Source organism: Strix aluco, chromosome 1 (assembly GCF_031877795.1).
Source record: "Strix aluco isolate bStrAlu1 chromosome 1, bStrAlu1.hap1, whole genome shotgun sequence".
Classification (NCBI taxonomy): Eukaryota; Metazoa; Chordata; class Aves; order Strigiformes; family Strigidae; genus Strix; species Strix aluco.
This window is the reverse complement of record NC_133931.1, coordinates 66,400,309-66,421,031: the sequence shown is the minus strand read 5'-3', so window position 1 is coordinate 66,421,031 and position 20,723 is coordinate 66,400,309. Positions and strand designations below refer to the sequence as shown.

General features: G+C 42.7%; 1 protein-coding gene across 2 annotated transcripts in view; it reads right to left on the bottom strand.

The window, feature by feature from the left end:
- Window positions 1-20,723, bottom strand: part of PARD6G (par-6 family cell polarity regulator gamma) — a 68,930-nt gene that overhangs the window by 31,882 nt on the left and 16,325 nt on the right. The gene's annotated exons all lie outside the window — the stretch shown is intronic.

Genomic DNA, 20,723 nt, shown 5'->3' with positions numbered 1-20,723 from the left:
CCTCTACCATAGTCATATCTTAGTAATCAGCCTATTTGAGATCATTTCACTCCTATGGAGGATATAAAATATTTGGCTTACAGAGCATAAAGAGACCAAGAACAAGTTACCCTGGAAAGCATACTGCCAGATTTATAGTCTGAAAATACCAGGACAAACGACCATTACCTACTCCACTGAAATGGCATCTGATGAGCCATTTTAAAAGTCCTTTAATCTTTTATCTTGAGAATACTTGCCAGTACCAAATGAATCGCAGTCATGTTGCCTGCTAGCTAAGGTCAAGAGTTCTGCAACACATTGCTGTATGATTTTATCAGGCATGAGAAACGCAGAACTCCTCACATGTGCCAGCAGCCACCCCACAACACTTGCAGTGAAAACTGGCATGTATCAAGTGAGTGAACAAGGAAGATGAATTTTCTAACCATAAGCAGTTCCCTGGGGACATCTCAGATTCCTGAAAATCTTGCTGTCCATGAGGTACTTTATTTTTATGCAGCAAGACTGCAACTTTATTTCAGAGTTTGAATGAGGAAATTTTGGGCAGCCCCAGTAGTCAAGAAACACCAGGACAGAAGCCCACTGCATTTTTAAAGGCAGGGTCCTTATTTATCCCATACAGCAGTCATTAAAACCGAAACCAAGAACTGCCAGGACTTTAGCCTCACTTCAGGAAAAAAAAAGTTTAAGAATTTGATTCCAGATTTCCCACAGTGATTAACATGGTTAAAAAAAAGTTCCCTGGTAAGACACACAAGAGCTGTACTTATCCAATCGATTTCATGCCATGACACTGACAGTAAGACGCCTTCCTGCCAACAGCTGGCTCTTACTAATCCTTCCATTCAACCTGCTGAAACACGATTTTGCACCCAAGGCCACATGCAAAAGCATCTGGCTCAGGAGCAGAAAGAGGGATGCTGTTAAGCAGGATGAAGTCCACACCTTTCCTTTCTATCCTCATAAATGAACACAGTGTTTGATGCCAGATCCCACAGGCCCTGAGATGGAGGCAACAGCCAGGAAATGCTTCTTTAGAAGTGGGGGTAGAAGCACATGCTATAAATTAGGTACAGCCCGATGCAGATGGCCACAAGGTTGTAATGCAAAGCATTAATTTCAGATTGAATGAATCCTAAACCCAGAGACTTATAGTATGTTGTTGAGGTCTCTTCTGCTTACTCGGTAGAAAAGACTAAGCAGTCAAGAGTCTGCTGTGAATTCCTTACACCTTATGATCACTGACTTAGATACAAAGATCAAGGAGGTGAACAACAGCTTCCAACATAAGTGGACTCCAGCAGAGAAAATTTTAAGAGGTTAACAGAAACTGAGCTGGACAACAAAAAGTCTAAACCCAAGCAGGTTCAAGGCACTCCAAGCCCTTTCCTGCTATAAGATGTCATGTTCAAATGGAATAAAGTTTTTACGCCTCGATCCAGGGAGGATTTCCTTTTCTAGGACACAGTAGCATACTATTTCCTTCCCTCAAATAAAGGCAGCAAAACTAGGTCTTCTGAACTTAACTTGATCCAGCAGTGCTGGCATTGAGTGCTGGTCAAACAAGAAGGGAGAAAATTAAAAAAAAGTAACATAATAGTTCACTCAGAGACTACCTTTACACTAAGACGCAGGAAATGGAGGACAGAAGTTTTATTATAACTAGAGGGGGAGCATTTTTCTTAAATAATCTCCACAACTGAAGTTACTCAGGTGTGTCTCCAGCAGACCTCGTCTCAGACACAATGCATAGTCAAAAGATGAAGTCATCATCAGTGCAAAAACCAGTCTAGCCACCAAAGACAGAGGCTTTTCTCACACTCAGCTACTTCACAGCAAACATCTTGTATACCTGCAGAGCAGAGCATGGCCAACAACCACTGCAAGCAGCAAGCTCCCCAAGAAAAAGCAAAGCAAACAGTGCAAGCTACAAATTCAGTAACAGAGAGCCCTATGAAAGAACTCGGGTTGCTGAGCTGTGCAACTGCATCACCCCACCAACATCCCCAAGGGTGTAAGAAACACTGACACATGTCTGCCTTCGAGCTTCAAAACAAAACAACTAGCATTTAATGCATCACATCCTCCTGTGTCAGGAATGCGTCGCAACCACAAGAGCACAGAGCAATTAATGGCTGGTTAATGGTCAGAATTGCTTCTCAAGCTGGCCAAAGCCAAACATACAGCATGATGAGCTTATGTGAAGTGTGTGTCATTTAGGACACAGCATCCTTAATTCTGACTAGGTTTTATTCAGATTAGGTTTTATTTATTGACTATTGACATCACTCAATAATGCTTCCTCCTCTCCCATCTTGGGCAATTTCAAATGTTTGGGGGTGGGGTGTGGAGGGTGAAGACAGAATAGGAAGCAATATGCTCTTCTTCCATTCCCCTGAAAAAAAAAAAAAAAGACTTGCAGCTTTGAGGTTTCAGTTTTAACAGGAAGCAAGTACTTATACAGATGGTGTTGGGAATTGCAGCAGTAAGATCATAATCCAAGCACAACAGCATTGCACAAGTTTACGTACATTTTCCAAGCTGCTAGTGGTTTGTTAGATGAGACAAATGGTAGATTTGAGCTTCAGAGGGTCAGAATAAGACACCTCTTTAGATCAAGTGTGTCTGAAAACAAAGTCATCCAGACACATAGAGGGCAAAGGGCAAGGAGATCCATCTCCAAGATTGCAGCAGACTGCACCATGGGATCTCTAGTATGTATCTAAACTATGTTGTTTTGGAACAAAAACTACCAGTGGGTTTGAGGAGACAACAGAGAAGCTGACTTGTTATTTACTCCACCTGCTCACACACACGTAAGAAATATGATCAGCCAGAAACTGGTTTCAGGCACCCTGTAGCACATGCAGGCCATTCAGCACCAATTCCTCCTGCACCTTGCTGATGTAAAATAAGCAGTGCCCACAAGGAAAGCTAGTACTTCACTTCTAGTGGGTTCAGTCTTTCTCACGCTACCTTTTCTTACCTGTTCTACAGAAAAACACGTCTCTTCTTCCCCCACTTTATGTTTGATTGTATCTTATTCATCTTCCTAACCATTCAAATCTGGGCAAAATACTGTAATACTGGAACAAAAGCATACACTTATGTTGAAAGGTACAGATGCATTTCTGAATAGCTCTGCGGGAGCACACAACAGGCGAGGAGAACTCCTACCACATACCACTCGTACAGGAGTTTGATATGCAGGGGCTGAGAAAGCACCTCAAGAGACCATTTAGTACAATTCTCTACAGTGAGACAAAAATCAATTATCTCCCAGGAAGGGAGAGCAGCAAGATGATGAGAAAAGGACTCCTCGCAACTTTCAGTGACAGCGTAAAAAGGTAGCTATAAAAAAAACCCAACCACCCACAAACAAAGAAAAAAAAATAAAAAACCAAAGCCACTAGAAGGGAATGTAAAAGTCTGCCAGACATCTCCACTAGCACATGGGGGTCTGCAGCCACAGAAGGCTGAGATCCACCATTTCCAGCCTTCCACCTGGGCAGTCTGTCCTTATCACCACACTAGACCTAGCTCTGCATGACCAAGTAGTTTGGCCCACTTGAAGCAATCTATAAGACAATGATATAGAAGGTCCCGACATCCAGATTAAAGGTTTACAAGGCTTCTACTTCATACCAGGTCTCCTGCCACTGACCAAACACCCAGCACATCAGGTGAGCTGGGTCGGCTTTGGAAATGCAGCCTCAGGTTTTGTTTTAGGTAGAAGGAACCCAGCTTGCATGCCCTGACACTGCTTTGCAATGTCAGCCAGCACACTGGGCAGGGAACAGGGGAATCAAGAGGTTTACTTCAGAAGTGCCCTCCTGATCCAAATCAAAACATAAAAGGCAGGCATACCTATCTTCCAATGCCTTTACCCCACACCAGCGTATTTTCTCCTCCCTCAATTCATCTGTTTAATTTGGGGAAGAGCAGAAGGAAGATTTTCCTAAGCCTCTTCACCTTCTCGCTGCTCACCTCTGGACCTTTCTTTCCCAGGATGAAGAGTTAAGAGCAAAAAAAGGACACAGCACATTAAATAAAGGCTCCTCCTATGCCAGATTGCTTCTCAGATGCCAGTATGCTAGTTTTATTGATGAATGCATTCTGCCACATTTGTCTTTGCAGAATGCTTTTCTGTGGTGTTCTCTAGTTTGCCATTGACAAGGCTGGATGAAACTACTGACTTGAAGAGCAGCTTTTACAGCTACTTCTGAGGCGGCCACCACCACTTGCAGCATCATTTACAAAGTGGCAGTGACCTGGCAGCGGTGAGGGAGGACAAAGACACTGCACAGAGATGTTCATCATACGAGCCAGGTGCTGGGCTGCTGCTGGAGCAAGGAGGGAGCCAGTAGTTGGGAAGCAGCAGCCAGGGCTGCTGGCACAGCGGGTCCAGCTGAGACTACTTACTGGTGGAGTGGGAAAGGTGGCAGCAGCCACTGCTAACTCAAGAGCTCCTCAGCTGAGGAACCTCCCCCCAGAAATGGGCATTACCACCAGCTTGCACCAGGCTTCTGGGACATCGCTGTGCAGGGCCATAGGACGAGAAAAACTGGATGCTGTGCTAGGCTGCAGAGTCTGAAAGCACAATTTGGCCCTATATAATAAACTCTCTTAAAAAGAGATTGTAACTTGTGGGAAGCTTTGGCAGAGAATGTAAATTCCTCCCCCCTCCCTTTTATAAGCCTCTAAGAGCTTGAAGCAATAGTCAAAACACTCTCAAGACTTTCAGTTGCTGTCTCAGCTTAATACAGGATCATATACTTTTTCCCCTCCCACATGCATGTCCTCCCCAGTTTTCTGAAGACCCACCTTTGCCAGCATGAAGACAGGCACAGGTTACACTTCTGGCAGCAGGGGGGACAGGCTACACAAACTACACAGATCTGCAGCAACTCCTCACAGCACGAAAGAGTGCTTGGGAAAGGGGAGAGGAAGGCACAAGGGGAACACTGTGCTTTTCTCCAGATTGAAGATACCGCGTGGGAGTGTTTTTGTTCATTTCAAGGGCAAAAAACAATAAATTCTTATTAGCATGCATACTATAATTCAAAGTGTTATGACCCTCAGTGCAACAGCAATGTGAAAGACGTTGCCAAGCAAAGAATCGCTGTACTGCAGAAAACTGGGTATAAGTGGAAAAACTTCAGCAAGTAACTTTTCCTCCTCTTCAGACAGAGTTTTACCACTGGCATTTAATCTCCTCCCTCCATCACCCCAGTCACTGATGCTCTCAAGGCTGATGGCAATTGCCTGCATCATTCTCCCCAGCTGGTTCAGGAAGCAATGACCAGCCTAACTCAGTGCATTCAAAGGGGGACTGAAATCAAGCTAGGAAAACACTGAGAGTAGCAAAGCCAGACACCTGTGCTTTCAGGAGGGTTTGCTTCTGTGCTCTCAAATGGCAGCCTCCTTCAGTCCTCAGAGTCACTCAGTTTTCAAAAAGGCCACTTCTCCTTTTAGTCCCCATGGCTGTGAGTCACCATCGAAGGACTGAGGTTAGCCTCTGGAAACCACCAATTTTCTTCCTTCCTGTGTAATGCTTGGTGATAGAGCCCATACAATATCCTAAAGAAAAACCTGACCCTGGAGGGCATGCATTTGTTCACTGTCACATAGCAACCCTTTTTGGCACACAGATACCTGTATTAACACTGCTAAAGAACTTCACACCACATATGCTAGAAAAATTGAGGTGTAGTAGAGCAAATATCTGTTTATAGTATAGTGAATATCTGGTGCTTGCCACACATAATTTCTCTTCTCCACTTCCTCACCCAAAAAGAGGGCACAGCACAGAGGAAAAAAAAAATAATACATATAGTCTGTTAGTTTACTCCTGGAGTGCCAAGGCCAAGGGCACTGGCTCTCTCATCCACGGTGGACAGCTGCTCTCCCAGCCCGCTTTGGACACTGGGCACAGGAATTTGAGCTTGGCACCATGCTAACCCAACTATGTGGCTTCTGGAGCAAAACCAGTTCATGTCCAGCCAAGAGAGCTAAGAAGCAGCCAAAATGCAACTGCCTGTACCACTGTGTGTGCAACTAGGCCCTTAGATACTCATTCTGCTTGTGTTTTCAGGTCAAAGTTTTTTTCCTTGGTAACTATGAAAACTAGACAACTTGCAGAAGTGCCTCAGAAGTTGACCACAGGCTCTAGAAGCAAGGGCTTTGCAAATAAAAATACCCAGCATTGCCAGAGCTAAATAAAGCAGCTGAAGTTTACCTAACTAGGAGTATGTTAACTATAACATACTTTCTCTGGAATCACTGTTTAGTTCTTTGAAGCTATGAACAACTGCATGCACCACAGTGCTGTCTCCCCAGCCTGGATTGAGCATATACCCTCTGCTACTTTAATTTTCTACTCCTTGAGTTTTTCCTTGAAAGTCTCCACCCCCAAGCACTTGGACTAAATTAAGCCAAAAATCAAAGCCAGCTGATTATTTATTAAACAAACAGGATACATTTTGTCTTTGGTAGAATTGAGCACTCCTGGTAGCTGTAGACTTTAAACTTTACTTGGGGGGGGGGGCGGGGGCAAAAGGAAGGAAGCAGTGTTTCACTTTAGGAGAGCACACTGAAAAGTCGTTATTTTACTTAAAAGCCATCTGCCTATAAAATGAAACTGTACACGCACGTAAGACTTAACAAGCTATAAACAAGCATCAATAGCAACACTCATATTTCAGTGATAATAGCCAGCTTTGATTACATTTCTTTGGACTACTCTCCCCTTCAAACCATTTTCAACTCTCTCAACTCCTGTCAAGCCCATCTCCCACATCTGCTGATTAAAGGAAGAAGCAGAAATTGGAATTAATGGGGGTGCAGGGAGGGAGCTAGTGCACTTTGTTTCTGTGCCAAAAGCTTCACCAGGATGCAGAGAGGTCTCTAACAAACAGAGGTCAGCAACACGTGCAAATGAAAAAAGCCACAGTTATGTACATGGAAAGGCATTCCTAAATTTTTCCAGAGAAATTCTGAATACTTTGTTTCCTGTGAGAAAATGAGCATTTGACTAGAGATCTCCTAATCAGGAAACAGACACATCAGGTATTTCTAGAATGCTAATGACTGTACAGAACAGAGCAGGGATTATCTGCTGCCTGCCTCAGCTGACACTAGGGACTCTCAGCATCTGAACTCCCTCCTGCTTTTATTCAAGTCACAGTTCGCAGAAAGATCTTTTGCATGAAAACAAAACAATACCCAAAGTCAGTTCCCAAATGGATACGAGAGAGCTACATGTGGAGCTACAGGAAAACAGAGCTTAGAAGTCACTTGCATCAGGGATTGTTTTCTTCTTCTGGTTGGGGAAAAAAGAGAAAACATATTCAAGACAAGAATGTGCAATAAAATCAGATTAAGGAATGTTAGTCACTCCTGGCTTCCCCTCAAAACAGAAGTCAAAGAGTTTCCGCCATTCATTCAGAATATGTCTAAACAGTGAGTCTTGCTGAAAGAATACAAAAGAAGAAAAAAAAAAAATGAGAAAAGTGAAAAGAGGCAAAGGAGGTTGCTCTCCTCAACCTACTAATAAGCTCCCAAAAGTGCTTTTCCTTCATCCATGTGCTAAAAGCCAAAGCAATCCCTGCAGCATCAGCAGGCGCTGTGGTCAGGGCTGGGTCCCAGTCAGCCAAGAGTGCAAATACAGTATTAAATGCATTCATACTTTCCCACTGAGACAAAGCCTGAAAAGCCTAACCACTGCTCCATCCTCTGTTGCCTCTTCCCAGTTAAGCCTCCTGATATTGCTCCTAACTAAAAATGTCCCTGACTGCTTCCATCCATGTTTACACAAGGAAGAGGCTGAGGGTCATGGGCTGGAACAGCTGAGAAGAGCAGGCACATTGCTGCAAACGTGTCCACTCTTCTTCAGATTTGGCTTAGGTACTCAGTGGCTTTGCTGTTGCAATTTGGCATCCATTTACACAAACACCAGTGTGGGTCTTGGAGAAAGGAGGATTGTAATTGAAACCACCAAAAATAACCATTGGCATACGACACTTGTTATTTAGCACAGACCCCCTTCAGCAGTTTTCATGGTCATGATTCAGCAGACACAGCGGCAACAATCCAAAATAAGGTGTGTCTCTCCTTTTGCTGCAGAAGGACCACGGAGCTGCACAGAGCAGCCCGGGACAGGACCTCATGCCCCAAGCTTAACCCATTTACCACCACGCTGCATCCCAACCACAAATACAGTCTAACACAGTTGCAGACAGAATTTTGCTAAGCCAAAGCCTCTGTGAGGGAACCCTTTCCCCACAAGCAAAATGGACTTGGGCTGCTATTTCCAGCAGCTGATGAGTCAAGTAACTTCATTATGAAACACTTGCTTAAGACCAGAGTTGTTATTTAAGGAGTCAGAATCTCACCTGCCTCACAAAGATAATACAGGTACATAAGACACACACCCAGAAAGTAGCTCCTCTCTTTACCTACAGAAGTGATGTGCTCTGAAGCAGCTTTTCTCTATTTTAAACGTGTCATGCTAGCACTGGAGTTGTTTACTCAGCTTCTGCTGAGATAATAAATCTGGACATATAACAGTTTCCAGCAGTTGTAGAAGCTAGTGAATGTACAAAAAAAGTTGTTGGTTTAGAAGGTTGTTTTGGAATTTTTGGTTGTTTTTTTGTTGTTAAGTGAATGAAGATAATTTTAAATTAAAATCCTTCATCTCAGAGGACCTGGCTGAAAAGGTTACTGAATGACTACATGAGGTGACATTTCTCTATAATTTCTGCCACACAGAGCAGCAGGGAGTAACATATGCCCTAGACTTCTTGTAAATATGTCTCAATAAAAAAAGGTTGTAAGCCACACAGTTTCAGAACAGTCGAAATAAAACTCCCTTCCTGTCTACAAATCTGTGCTTAAACTTCAGGCAAAAGGTAACATATTTAGCATTTCCAGAGGGACACACACAGCGATGACCAAGAGGAAGATAGCCATGGTTGTAGACTTCCCTTTAAACACTGTCTTTTGCTCTGAAAACAGACAAGCACACTGTGTCTGAAGAGAAGCTATTTACTAGCTCCTAATTTACACATCCATTGGGCAAGTGAGCTCCCACAGACCTGAGGGGTTTTGTCTTGCACTGGTTGTCAGATCCTCTGAGCTATCGGACACCACCGCATTCATATACGAGAACTCAGAATCTTCCAAACCAATTTGGAGGAACAATTCTGCTCCTTGAAGTCTTTATAGGGTTTGAATTGAACGTGGCACCTCAGTTTTGAATCTCATCATCCTTCAAAGGTCCCAAGCTGCTGCCTATTCAGATTGTCACTGGTCATTGCCCCCTTGGCAGGGCCAGGAATCAGGGTACAAATTCTAGGCAGCAGAGCATAGCAGCTGCATCATGCTGGTGCATGGAGAAACAGAGAGAAAATGACAGACAGGAAACAACTTTTTTTTTTTTTAAAAAAGGTGGAACTGTGCATTTGACAGTTTTTTTAATCAAAGTAACCATTGTATATATGGTATATATGTGTATAAATGTATATATGTGTTCTGACCAAATTACTCATTGTAACTATTTTAAAACCATTAGTTGGCACCTATTTCCCAGCTGATGTAGATTCCCAGTTGAAGGTGCACTAGACAACACACCCAAACTCTTCAGTTCTTTTTTTCCTCATTTTATCATTATAAATAGCTAAGTGACATGGGATCTAAGTGTCTTAAGAATACCTGATGATTTTTTTCATCAAGAAAAGCTTATCAGGACAGCGCAAAAGCTGTTCACCTACCTCTTAGTGGAATGATAAAGAGTTAGGCATATAACCCATTCACAAAAGAAAAAAAAAAATTAAAATGAAAGCTTACTCATCTTTGCCTGTTGGGAAAGTGAAATTCCACAAGTTGCAAAAGCTCACATACTTTATCATGGAAATGACTACAGTATTCAGGAGTGGCTAGTGGCAGTGACTGTGCCACCATGCTGGCAGACACACCACTTATGTGAACTAGTAGCTTGGTAATCATCAGCCTCCCACCCTCTGTTTCCAAAAGAAACAGCATTCTGAACACTGAAAAGCTCCCCATAGAAGCACTACAATGCAAGCAAATTCAGAGGCTGTATTTCAGCAGCTATATTGTTCCACACCTTACAGAAGAACTTGTCTTATTTTACTGACATCCAAGCTGCCAAGAATTGATGTTGAGATTTAGATAAACATATCAACTATAGATAAATATTACATGCCACCACTGTTTCTTCCAAGTGCCAATATTCTCAGTGCCATTGACACGGATAAAAAGCTTGAACCATATTCTGTACTTTACTACCCAAATTCAACAACCAGCTTTCTTGTGATGTCCTCCCTGGTAGGGTATCTCCAAAAGTGATTCTAGCCAGACAGCAAGATATCAGCTCCTTAGGCCTCTCAGATTGCTGTTCAGAACAGCTACTGTTTCTGCACAGGCATTTTCAAGCCAGATGGTTGCAAACCCTAAGTGCTATAAAGAAATAGTTAAGCTGATTATTTGTTTTAAAATGATTCATGTTTTAACTACATAAGAAAAAGTCTTGAGGCAAAGGAAGCGAGGTTTTGCAGACAGAGCATGTGAATTCGGAACCCAAGTCCTTACTGAGTTCTTTTTTAAAACTAGTGAGATTTTGCCAGTTTCTTTTCCAGTTCTTTCCCATAGATGTTTATAATTTCCTGTGCGTTCTTGCTTCCTCTGCTTTTTGAATTGTACTAAAGCTTTCTGTTTGTGGGTAGGTAGATTCTGGAAGAAACCTCAATCATATGAAGACTGCAATCTCAGAATCACTAGACCCCTTCCTGCAAGCTAACAAAGCAGCCAACTGCACGGTTGCTGGTTACATGTAATGTGAGCCCAAAGAGACCCAGACTGCATCTGCACAGGGACAAGACTTCCCCTTTGATCCTGAACACTGCCCTAGTGCTCTGCACCAAAGCCCACTGGTTCTGCTCTTCATGCATTGGATCAGCTCACAAAGCCCATCCACGTCCACTGTAGCCAATCACCACATTCAAGAGGAGAGGGATTCATTCACTGCATTGAATAACAATTCCTGATTCATTTTAGGCTGTGTGAAAGCTAGTAACATAAGCAAATCTTACGTTTCCCTTGAAACAGTAAAAACACTAAGAGTCACGAACCATTTCTCAGCAAGAACCAAATTTGAGTAACAGACCCCACAGCTGCATGGCACAGAGCATGAACATGCTCTGCTCTATAAGTCGCGTCAGTCCACATAAGCCGACATAGCCCTGTCATGCCAGAGGGATAGGAGGCCATGCCAGAGCCTCTGTGCACCTTACAGACACGGGACTGCAGCATGCTGCCTTTACAAACCTTCGGACCTCAGCACAACCCCAGAAATACCTCTAGCAGCATTCCCCCTGCAGTGATCCCTCCTCAGCAGGGATGCAACTTCTTGTTATTTCTATGTGCAAGCAGCTACCCAGCAATACATGCTGCCAACAGTGACATGTCCTGTAGTAGTGCCAGGAGGTCCTTAAGGCAGGGAGACCTGGTTTGCTGGAATTGCTTGGTCTACACCAGTTGCAAGCAAGCCACCATGAAGGAGTACCATTCAGCAAGTGCTAGCAAGCAACCCAGCCAACCACGTTTACACTAGCAGGGAAATTATTTCCTGTCACGGCTGCTGCTGCATATACAGAATTATCTTCTTCACACTTCTCTTTCAGCCTTCCTGTGACATCCACATGGAATTGAAGTGGTCTGAGACAGAGGCAATAATGTTTCTGAAGACAGATGGAGCTAGTGGCTCTGATTTTCCAAGATAAGCACAACACACCCATAAACCAGACCAACAAGACTCAAGAGCATGCTACCCACACGCTGCATGACACCCATCAGGGTAGAAAGACACCCGCACCACACTCTGCAGCTCCAGCACTTCCTCATGATGCAATATGGCTCTGGGAACTCAGGATACAGCTGGTGAGAGGAAGGGCGTGGGACACAGTCACCACTTACCAACTGAACTGGGACCAGCTGAGGTACAGAGGTGAAATAAACCACGCAGGGGAATAAACCACACTAAGTCTAGCCTTACTCCAGGCACCCAGAGGTAGGACAAGCTAGTTGCAGGGGATGCTTTCCACATGGTCTGTGGTTCAACACTGGTGAAGCCCACTGCAAGACAAGGCTTTGTGCATTCCTCCAACACCACCCATCCTCTTGCTCGCCACCACTATGCGCTTCCCAGAGCTGATGCAGATGACACGTACCCTTGCTGAGGGTCATCTGAGCAGAGGAAGCCAAGTTTGTTGCGGCAAGCTGTTTCCTATGATCTGCAACCCATGAGCTGGCTCCTGTGGCCAGCTGCTTCTGGGAATGTTTCAGGGAGGGGAGATGCATTTTGAGGTACTGCCAAGCCACTTTGCCCACAGCAGCACATATTAAATTACGACAGATATCCAGTCTGCAGCTTCTCCCAACATTCCCCCTCTCCTCTCCATCCCCTCTGGATGACATGAGATGTCTGAGATGAGTTTAAATACCTGTCCCTATCCTAGAGTGCCCTGCAGTGCTTGTACAACAGAGATTGGTGTACAGAAATGAACAACCTCTTAACACAGACCCTGTATTACAATCCACAGGTACCATACTTCTTCATTGCACCCTATGTCCCTGTAAGGTGACTGGGAAACTGTGTGTGTGGCAGGGGGAGGTGTGCTATGGTATGGTAGCCAAATAGATCAAGGAAAGAGACGTTAAATCCTACTTGAATGAAATACAGCAGGTCAGTGCTCTTCTAGGGGGCAGGCTGGGACCGTCAGGGCAGCTTGCAGACAGCTATTCAATTCCTCTCTTTCAGTGTAAAAAAAGATGTTAACACACCAAACTCTACACCTGTGACAAGAGCTGCCAGGTAATGCTGTCACACAGCCTGTGAAGTCAGCCAAAAAAACAGGGAAGGGGAAATTCTGCAATACTCTCACCATCACCTTTGCATCCACAAACAAAAGGCAAGAACAGAAGACTGAAGTTAAACAAAAAAGTTTCCTGTTTTTCAGAGTCATGGCCCAGTACAAGCACAGATACCTTGATGAGGTCAGAAAGGCACCAGCCACACAATTACTGAAATCAGCTAAAAGAAAAAAGGATCTGATGTGCCTCTGGGCTTGGCCTATTTACACAAGAAGAGGTGTTAGCCAGATCTGGTGAAAATCATGACTAGAATTAGCATTTTCAGTCACCCTTGCAAATGCTAACCTCACTAGCAAATCAGTAGCAGCACTATTTGGTCTCAACTACAGTCTGTCCAGGGGAAACCCTTGGGATACAACCATTCAGGTACAACAAGCTGATAAATGGAGACATCACGTGGTTACCCACATGGAAAACTCTCTCAAAAGGAGCCTAATGGATGAAGAAACAACTTTTCAACCATAGCACTGCAGGACCCAAGCTCAGTTTAACACTGGAAACAATGATCTCGCATTTTGTGAGAGGTATAGGTAAAACCCACCATGAAGAGGTCAATTTAGTCCTGAGCAGAGATCCTTGTACCAGGGCTTGATGCATAACTGTTGTCTCCCTGTATGCTACCCTCGTCTCTCTCAATACTCAGGCAGAAGTTTTAAAAGCAAGTGACTGAGGAGTAATGCAGGCAAAGTAGACATTGTCACTCCTCCTGCTATTGATACTTTGTCTCATCTAAGAATTGCTCTGAAACAAAATTTTTAAAATGTTTTGTTGCATACTGTACTCCAAATGTGCAATACTTTTATTTTTCTCCTCTACAAAGGATAAGGCATGTTAGAATTGCAGCTTCAAGGAATGCAAGCTCAGGGAACTCTTTCTTGTTGTTAGCCACAAAGACACTACCCCTGGACGTATTTATGGGCTCTATTATAAAGAATTCATTTATTCATTCAGATTCTTGCAGTTTGGGGGGAATTCTTTCTGAAACTCTATGGTTTTCTTGTTAATACAGTGTGTTTTTTCTCCCCTTTACTCATGCCAGCTGCATTTAAAACTAGACCTTAGTAAGTACATGAAAGCAAAAATGTAAAGATTGCATTATTTGGTAAACAAAATCACTGCATCTGCTGGATACATACTACTAGAACTACCTACTAGAACTTCCAAATTGCTTGGCAGAATGAAAACAAAGCAGGCTAATAAAGCAAACAAACCAATTGCCATCAGTGTCCAACCATAACTGACAGACCTCCTCTTATCATACCTCAGTGGCATTCAGGGATGAGGAGAACAGCTTTAGGCCTTTGCAAATCCTCAGCTGGTACCTCAGCTTTAAAGGAAACAGTTGTGCTCACCTAGGAGGAAACACTGTCTCGGAGCTCACCACTGCCAGCAGCTGGGTAGCCTCACAGTGCCCTCACTGTGCAAAGCCAGTGCCTTCCACCAACTCTGATGGATTCCAGCGCTCTAACTTCCACAGACACCAGGCAGTACATAAATTCAAATTAAATAAGTGTTCTCCTTCAAAGTTTCACAACATTTACTTTTTTAAAAAGTCAGAGGAGTCTCAACTCCTCTATTATTTCTAATGCAAAGGGATAATCAGAGAAGAAAACTAATTGGTCTAAGACCCACAGTAACAGGCAGTTTTTCCTCACTAATTGCTACTTCCATACCTGCTCCACCCCACTGATGCCAATGTTCTCCAAGCCACCTTCTAACGCTTGGAGTAAAACAGGCACCAGCACCTGCGTGCTTCCAGCCAACACACTCTCCTGACTGGTGAGCGACAGCCTTGCAGAGCAATTAAAAAGCTAAAGCAAGGAGTAGGAAGCTGAGACCTGAAAGGAAGAAAAGGCAATAAATGGGAGAAATAAGAATAGAAAAAAATGCAAGAAAACTAGAGGGGGCAGATAAGTGGTGTAAAAGTTGTTCATATGAACTTTTTAGAGGTTACTTAATGTCAGCATATGGCAGGGGACTGAAGCACAAGAACAACAGTGAAGTTTTCTAGGTTAATAGTTTCCTTAATATTCCCACAGGACTCTTTTGCTACTCTAAACATAGCACAGAGGAAAAAATAAGATTCAAATAGATCATCATCATGGGGCAGGTTCAAGAAAGAGATCTTTCAACCTCCCCTAAACCGCTTTCTCTCTTGGCATTGAAAAACATTCAGAGTCCTTACTCAGTATTAATGTTGACACTCATATTTAAATTTGGAATGTGTAATCCCAACAACACAGGCAGTCTGAAGATGAGAGGAGCTTTCAGTCACTTTAAAAAAAAAATGGTTTGAGTTATATTTCAAGTTAATTTTTCAATGCCTACTACAAACACCTAGCAGAAACGCCCTTCACTGCATGGTTGCTTTCAGTGCAAGAGTCTACTGATTAAGTTGTCATAAGCCCTTTAGTGTACTTAAGAAGTTTAGGTACTGCAGAAATTTAGCAGGAAGCCTATTCCTGAAGGCCTCAATCTTGAGTTAATGTTTGTATTTGCATTGTGCTATCTACCCTTCCTCACTACATGAAAGCTCCTTTGAGCTTGTGAGGTCTCTTCAGGTAAAATCCGGTGTCAAAGAAGACACTGTCAAGTGTATTTTGTTATTATCTGCACATTGTACTTGTTTCCATCACTTACAGACGGGAAATGACAACTAGGCACAACAGGAAAAAACCTGAGCCATGAGCAGGAAACAGAATGTCTTGTTTTGACTACTAAGGTAAGGAAAGATAAATAGTGGAAAATTCCCCTTATAGGAACCTTAACAGAAGTGGATCATTTGACAAGTCTTCCTCACCACTGTTTTTATATGGTCAAGCCACCTGTTAGAGCAGCTTCACTATCTTAAATAAAAAGGGTCAGACCAAGGAAGAAAACATTAAATAGTTTTACTTGAGACTGTCTTTAAGTAGACATAATTGGAGGGTTCTTCTATTTTGCTCTTTTAAGTACTATCAGAGCAGCAGTCATCTGTAAGACAATAAACAGGAGTTGAGGGACAGAAAGGGGTGTTTATTTGCTTGTTCTTATGTGGGTTACCAGCTAAAGCTAAGCACGGAGTTGAGTAGATGTTCCTATTAAAGGCTGCATAAGTTCCCACAGTAAACAAGTTTCTTCAGTCTAAATTCAGCAGAACGTGGGGTGCTGGTACCAGCTCAATGCAATTCTGAAGCAGCATCAACTGTTAAAGTCTATTTTTATTATTAATATATTTGGTTAAGTGTAGTTATTACTAAGTTATTAAACTTTGAAACTGAAACCAAATCCCATGTAGCTTTAACACAGAAGCAGAACAAATGTTTGCTGTCACGGACAAAACAGCAGCAGAAGCATTTTTGCCAGGCTTCTGATCCATGCTTACTGTACACTGCAACTACTAATGTTTATGCAGCGCATATTTCTGCAACAGTTCCCACTATCTGTTACTGACCAACTCCACAAAGCCTATCTGTAGGCTATGCTATTTCCACATGCTTTCCCTTCCTTTCACTAAGTTCTTGCTTACCAGTTGTCTGGTTGCAATTAAAGTAACTGGTGATGAAAATCAAGTATCTTAATACTCTAAAAATTGAGTTTTCAAGGAGAGAAGCACCCTCCTGCTGGCTCTGCTTAGCCACCAGGTATCACTAACCATGCCAGCAACAAAATCCAAGGCTGTTCTGTGTTTATGTCTGACAAGCCAGATAAAACATAATGTTTTTAAAGATACTTAATAAAGTAGTTGAAAGATAATGATTACCCAGTCTCACCATTTGCACATGAAAGGTGGAGCAGAGAAGTTACAGTAATTTGTTGCCAGGCTTCACTGGAACAAACAGCTGCATTTTACTTATCTTCAGATATCAAAGAACTCGAGTGGGACAAAGATCACTCGGCTTGACAAGCATTCAAACACCCCTCCAGCTCAAAACCAGAGATGTTTCAGAGGAAAATCACGAAAGGATTTAAACTTAAGCCTAGCAGCAACTCCTATTATACTAGCACGAAACCTACCACCATCCTCTCTGATCTTGTCAAAGGTAAGACAAGATGCTTTGCCTCCTTTCCCAATGCAGTGGCCTTGCACATTTCCAAAGGCTACAAGCAGACAGGTTCTTCCTCCCAGGAAACAAGAAGCTTCATGGCAGTTTTAAGCTGCTTTAAATCTGCTGTGGTCCTGCCCATCCCATGCAAGCTCCTCACTCTAACAACTAGTTTTCTGCCAAAGAGCTGTCTCAGAGACCTCAGCCACTGGGTCACACCAGTGCCAGGACAGAGGAGACAGGGTAGCAGCCCTGGGACAGTCTGACCAAGAGCAGACCGCATCCTCCAGCGCACCAGTGAGTTACACCTACACTGAGTGTCCAGAGAGCTGCTTCTCCCCACACCCCCCCTCCTCTTATACTGGAGCAGATAAACTGAAGACCTCATCACCTTCTCTGCACCCTTAACTTTATTGCCTCAGACTCATAAGACTATTGTGAATATCTGTGCAGCTCAACCAAGAGCAAGATCAGAAGTGGTTCAGTATTATCCCTCAACATGTGCTGCAACCTCCTTTATTATTTAATATATCAGATGCCTTTAACAACAGCGGTAAAATCACATTGACCTTGTTTGGAAATACAACAGTTTGAGAAGGTGAAGTCAATGCCTGTGCATAAACAGGAAAGTTACTGAAGAAGCAAAAAGATGATGTAAAAGACTTCAACTCAAGAGTTTTCCAACTATACCCACTCTAGAAGGCTGAGCATAGAGTTAAAGGGTTTAGGTAGCTGGAAATACGTTTCATTTTAGTTGCTGCCTCAAAGCCAGTTTTTGTGTTTAACACATGTGGTTAGACAGCCAACCACCATTCCTGGGGATTATCTGCTTAGAGTATGAAAGACAATAAAACAACCCACCATCGGTTTTTCAGTCAGACCTGGGCATGATTCCCATTAGCACATTTTTATTTTAAAACTGAGTGTGATTGCTCTGATTTTATAATGCAGGAAAGCTAAGCACAGATGTTGGTACTTTGAGCAGAACTGAACTTTGCCAGGTAAATAACAAATTGCAGTTATGAACCACTTCTGAACATACAGAAATATGTTGCATGGCACAGCAGTTTAAGTACATTAGTCACTGCATGCTGTTGAAGAAAAACAGTATCTTCCAATCTTTCATTTAATGTAAATGAAACCAAGCCAAATCCAAAACCCAACCAGGTAAATGCACATTTTTCCTTGTTGATTTTGGATCAAGCTTTAAGTGAGAACTGATGGTAGACAGCAGCTCTAACTGCTCAAGGAGAAAAGCAGCGACTGGTATTCAGTACTGGTTTACTGTCACAGTAATGGACTATTCAACTATAACTAAAAAAGAAAAGACATAGCAAGTTTCTGAAGATGGTACTTAATGGCTTTTTACACACTATCAGTTTTCCAGATGGCAAAATGCAAGACAATAGAGGTATCAGAAGACATCAGCCTTCTCCAAGTTCAGGCCACCTCAATTAACAGCAGCAGTTCATTTGTGGCATTTACTAAATTATGTAAGGCCCTGCTCCAGTTAGCTGTAGAGTGTGTTTTAGGGTTATTTGCTGTTAGAATGCTCTTCAGCTTCTTCAGTTTTTTTGCCCTTTACATCCCTGCAAAAAGTGTGATATTTGATAAAGTTATGCTGAAATACAGATCCAGCATCTGACACTCCAGCACTTACCACGAAAACACTTAAACCTTTAGAAAGCTTTAAAATTAATTTTACTGATGGAAAGATTGTGAATTTCATCTAGAATCTGCTTTAGGATTGACAAAGTGCCCCCACATTCATTAATTTACTGTTATTTTTATGGAAGTTGCTTAAGAGCAGTAGTAATACACCTGCTGATTTACAGGAATAGCAGCTGTACTCATGCAACAGCCACATGCACAATCCCAGTCCCTGCTGACACTCTGTATGTCTTGTCAAGACTGCCTGAATATTTAAGTAAGTTTGTTATTTCTCCAAACCCCTAGTCCTTCAAGTTTTCCTTGAGAATTGTTCTGCTGAGGGACATGTTTTCATCAACACTACAGATTTATAGGAACAAGGCCACTTGCTGGAACTCAGGCAAAGAAAGCAGAGGTCCAAAACCTCAAACCACCATCAGGACACACCTCCTCTTGTGATGGGGACAAAACAAAAAGGCTTCTCAGAAGAGTTCATTTGACCTCAGTCTGGGATCAAGATGAGGCCTGGCAGTCTGCTCAAAATCTCTCTCACCTCCTTTGCTACTTGAGCTACAGCAGATTTTATTACTGCCCATGCAAACTCTATAAACCCTGAAGATGGTGGGAAGTGAAGGTCTGGTCATCAGCAGCCTCCATCACTTCTCCCAGAATCAGAATCATTAGTCTGGATTTACAGTGGTGTGCTCAGTTAGAATTAGAGCCAAATATTCCTCTCCATTCACTATGCTTGCTGTACTTCATCTTGGTCCTGGATCTACCCCTTTTCCTTGGAAAAATGCTGCACAGAGTATTTACAGAGTGATCAGCATGTTCATTTTGCAACACTTCCCTGAGCTTCTGAACTTCCTAGGTTAAACACACCATGGTAGGAAACCAAGCAAAAGAGGAAAATTCTTGAAGTCTCTGTTACCTAGTAGACCTCCACTTAGATCCTTATACCCCACTTACAAAGTTCAAGGAGTTGTTTCAGGCAGGTTTACAATGAAGAAGTCATTATAATTCTGCTATTTATTCCATTCTATTTAAAAGCTTCCAGTACAGCCTGGTTTGAACACATACTCTGCCTCAGGGAGACAGGCATTAAAGCAAGATTTGATAATAGTATTATTCCACTTAATCATATAAGGAAAACTGTAATGCATTCACAGTATGTAATACTAACTCCTTTCAGTTTTTCTGTTCTTTATTCCTGCTTGAATTCATAGCTTACACTTAAATATTTTTGCAGTATTCAAGAGACTGTCTCAAGTACTGTAGTTTGATTTAAACACAGAACAAATGGAGTCTTGAAAAAATGATGACCAACTGCATCATCAGATAAGCTCTTCCTTCATGCAGGTCTTGGCTAGAGTACAAGAGTTCAGTTATTATGGAGCAAGTCAAACACATCCATAATTCCTTGCATTGTTCTAAGGTCTTTGAGACATCCGTCCCTTCCCCAGCAGCAGGCACCTTCCATAGAGAGTTCTGGGTATATCTGATACCAGTTACAGCCAAGTGAATAAATTCTTGGGCTCAAACCATCAACTGATATAAATCACTACTGTGCTAATGAAGTCAAAAAGAGCCACATCAGTTTACAACACAGGACACGACCCATACTTGCAGCCTGGGAAAGCAAGTCAAAGGAAAACTGCCTTTTCTTTTTATAGCCTGGTTCTCTAATTAGGATTTTTGTCTCCACTGTAATTTGGTATTGGAGATTAAAAAAAAAAAAAAGATACTTTCAGATACCACATACTTCCAGCAAATGGACCACTATGAGCTATAAAAACTTGTCATAGCTGAGTTTACTCAAACATAACCTGCAAATGCCTCAGAGCCTTCAAGACCCCAGAAACTACGAACAGCAATTGTTGCAAGCACACTGGGAATGGCAATTCAGGTTTTTCGTAAAAAAGCTGGCTAATAAGCACTGACATCCCCTGCATGAGGAGGGAACAGCTACTGTGATCCTGAGAAGTCTGGGGCTCAGGAGACTTGAACAAAAAGGAGGAAGTGGAATAAAACAGCCATCCCACACCTAGACACCAACCTGGCATGTAAGAGTCCAAGCAGCACGCATGTGGCTTC